Here is a 3752-nt window from a genome sequence, read left to right as displayed (position 1 = left end):
AAATCTTTCCAGAGAATTTCTAGCATCCTTTCTTCTGATTTGGGCTCCTGGCTGTGTGCTCTTGAGGGTTCCTGTGCCCCCTGGGAGGGCCAGGGGAAACAAATGGTCCCAGGACATCAGCGGGGGTGTGACTCAGTTTACAGTATTTGGGAACCCAGTGCTGCTCCAGTGAGGTAAGCACAGACACAACCAAAAGGGGCTTAGATGCTACAGTCTCACAGACCAGGTTCAAATTCCAACCCATCATGTAGCAGGTAAACAATGGCATCCACTTCTTATACCCTTCATGGATCCTCAGTGTGATCTTACATCTTATGAGTGGGGAAACTGAGGCTTAGAGGCAAAAGTGTGTAACAGTAATGGCATAATCCAGGCTTATGTTCAGTGGCCTGACTCTACCATCCCGATATTGTGTGTGTGTGTGTGTGTGTGTGTGTGTGTGTGTGTGTGTGTGTCCCTGTGAACTAGGGTAGGTAGGGTAGGGAACTACTGTTTTTCTCTAGCCTTTGTTTTGCCAGCTGATCAAAAGAGCTGGCCATCCCTTTGGCATTTTTGTGAGATGAGATCATTCAGGTGCCTGGCGTTTCTTAGTCATCTGCTGCTCTTGGGTAAGGAAAAGAAAATGGAGATGTTTCTTTGCAGACATTCTGGAAAGGCCGAGTGAACTGACTCCCGCAGAGAGTTGGTTCTTCAAGAGGAGAAGGGAGTATCTTGTGGGGTGTGTGGGTAGAAGTGAGAGTCCAGCTGGCAAGGAGGGAAGGGGGCCTCAACAGAAGAATCTGGAGTGGCTTCATAGAGGAGCTGATATCCAGGTAGGACTTTGAAGAAAAGAGGAGACAACAATTCCAGACAGATCATGTATGCAAATCATAGCCATAGGCAGGAGCAGAGCTCCTGCATGGGGGTGTGGCCACAGATGCTTCTTGCTGGAGCTTGGAGGAATCTTCCAGGTGGGGCAGGGTAAGCATTCCTGGATCTTGGATGAGGAGGTGAAGAAAAGGATCTTTAATATTTTAGTGGTATGTGTGGATGTGTAGTATGTCTGTGATATGAAAATGTCTTGGGCAGGTGGGAGGAAGATTATATCTAAATAAGCTACAACACGGATGGAACTTAGTGAAAAGTACCAATCACAAGAAAGAGAACGCCATGTGGTTCCATTTATGGCAGATGTACCACTGTCAGATTTGTAGAAACAGCAGAGTCCAATGAGGGAAAGCTCTTATTTATTGAATGTGAATTTGAGATGAGGAAAACTAGAAATTGGCTTCATAACAGTGTCTGTATGTGTACGTGTGGGAGTATGTGTACGAGTGCATGTATTGAAAACTCTTGAACTTAGCAATGATCAAGATGGGAGATTTTACATCATAAATTGATACTGAACTCAATTAAAAAGAACTAAAAGTAAAGTATGTACAGACCAACAAAGATAAAAAGGTTAAGAAACTGTAGATCAGAGCACCGAGGTGTTAGGAAAAACGGGGACCGCCTAGAAGAGAGAGCCTCAGGGACAAGACTAGTCCTTGCAAGAGCTTATATTTCATTCTCTGTAGACTGGAGTTTAAATTTTACAGGTTTGGGGTTGCCAAACTTTTTCTGTAAACATTTCTGATTCTGCAGTCCATCTGGTCTACTCTGTTCTGTTGTCTTTCAATCAGAAACAGCCCTTGGTGCTATGAAAGTGGGTGGGCATGGCTGTATTCCAATAAAACTTTATTCACAAGACAGGATGTACTATTGCTGGTTTTAACCTTTGCTAGGACACTGGAAAAGTTACTCAGGGGGTGCAATGTATATATTAACAATCTATTTTTACATCTTTGCAAAAACAACAACAACAACAAAAACAGCCAAAAATAAACCAACCAAAAAACCAAAAACCAAAACCAAAATGAACAAGCAAACAAAAAAAAACAGGTCCTAAGGAAAGGGTTTACCAAGTGTCTGACCTTCGTAAAATCAGGGCCTTTTCCTCCTCTCATGCCAGGAAGAAGATAAAGCTGTCTTTCTGGGCTGATTTTTCTTTCTGGCCTTGTACAAACCCGAGGCCATGATGGCTCTTCAGCTTCTAATCTCCTAGGAAGGTAGAATTTGTGCCACTGACATCTTTTTAGTGCCAGCGAGACAAGATAGAGCTGAACTTGGCAGTGGTGAGGCACTTCGATGGGTATTTGATATTTTGCTGGAGGTCATTTGTTAGCAAAATCTTCCCTCCCACACTGCCCTCTCCCACACATCCCTGCATTTTTTCATAGCTTTGATTCATTAACTCTAACTCCTGGAATTGTAGGTAGCACTCAGAGTTGCATTTTAAGCAGGCAAGGTTGACTGCTTTAAGAGTGGCCCCTTTAAAAAGGTTAATATTATAAATGCATCTTAAATGCCTAATACATAACCAAATGCCACAAATATGGAAATGTCAGCAGCGTTAAAACTCAGAGAGCAAGAAAGAAACAGGTCACCTTTGCTCTGTGAATGCAGTATTTTATGGAGGTTCAAGGTGCTATCACAGGCTACCGATTGGGAGAGAGACACCTTCAGACCCTGGAGACAAGTGAACCATGCCTGGAAGCTGGCCAGAGAATGAAGAAACCATTGTCAAGGGCTTTATCCTATCAGGTTGCTGGGATAGTTTTTCTTGCCTTACACGATACTTTACCAAGAAGGGGAAAGTTTCATTTTGTTTTTGTTTGTTCTGTTTTGCTCAGGAAGGCTAACCTAAGCTAGCCTCAACCTAAAATTCCTTCTGTGTTAGCCTCTATCATATTGGGATTAGAGGAATACACCACTATATTTGGTCAGAAAGTTTTTAATCAACTAAGAATCTACTATAAATCTAGGCTTTCTATTGAACACTTATAATCCCAGCACGTGGGAAGCTGAGACGCGGGGATAAAGCATCTGAGCGCAGACTGGGCTATATTACAAGAGCTTGTCCTAACAGCAAAACAAAAACAAATATTAAGCAAACAAGCAAAGAAAACCCCACAAGGAATCTACCACAAATGTTGTTGGCTGCTTGCTGAATACTCCTTGAATGATGTTTTAGTATCTTTCATCTCTTTTCTTTCCTTCAGCCTTAATGTTGGAACACATTAGGTTGGACAAATTCTAAAACTTTGGACTGACCTCTTTTAGATATTCCTGGTTTTGTTTTTTGTTTTCTTCCTTCCTTCCTTCCTTCCTTCCTTCCTTCCTTCCTTCCTTCCTTCCTTCCTTCCTTCTTTCCTTCCTTCTTTCCTTCCTTCCTTTCTTCCTTCCTTGCTTCCTTCCTTTCTTTCTTTCGAGATGATGTCAGGGAGAATTTTTTTTCTTGCGATTTGAGGGTGGAGAAGTGCCCATGCCTGTGTGTGAGTGAGCCTGTGTGTGACTTTGAGTGGGGGCACTGGGCCAAGCTTAGGTGTCCATAGTGAATCATGTAAAAGAGAGCTCACTTTCAGCTAACACCTGCACTTGTGTGACTCTAAGACATACGTATGTCCTGGGTTCTTTACATCCCTCATTCAAATCTCAGCCTTGGGGAGTCCTGTGTGTTTAGGGAAAGCGGCAAAGTTTTAAAAAAAAACTTTAAAAAAAGAATCAATGTAGAACATAAGGAGATCTTTGCCCTAAAGAGCTGTCCAGAAAGAACATGTATTTTCTCAAGCTTTTGAATTTCAAGTGATCTTTAAGGTCACCCTTCCCAACAGTAATCAAATGCTAGTATGAAGGATTGGAGATATGTATCAGTGGTAGAATACTTGTCTCAC

The sequence above is a fragment of the Megascapheus bottae genome, chromosome 17 (genome assembly GCF_031878675.1).
Source record: "Megascapheus bottae isolate mThoBot1 chromosome 17, mThoBot2.hap1, whole genome shotgun sequence".
NCBI lineage: Eukaryota > Metazoa > Chordata > Mammalia > Rodentia > Geomyidae > Megascapheus > Megascapheus bottae.
This window is presented reverse-complemented; position numbering follows the sequence as displayed.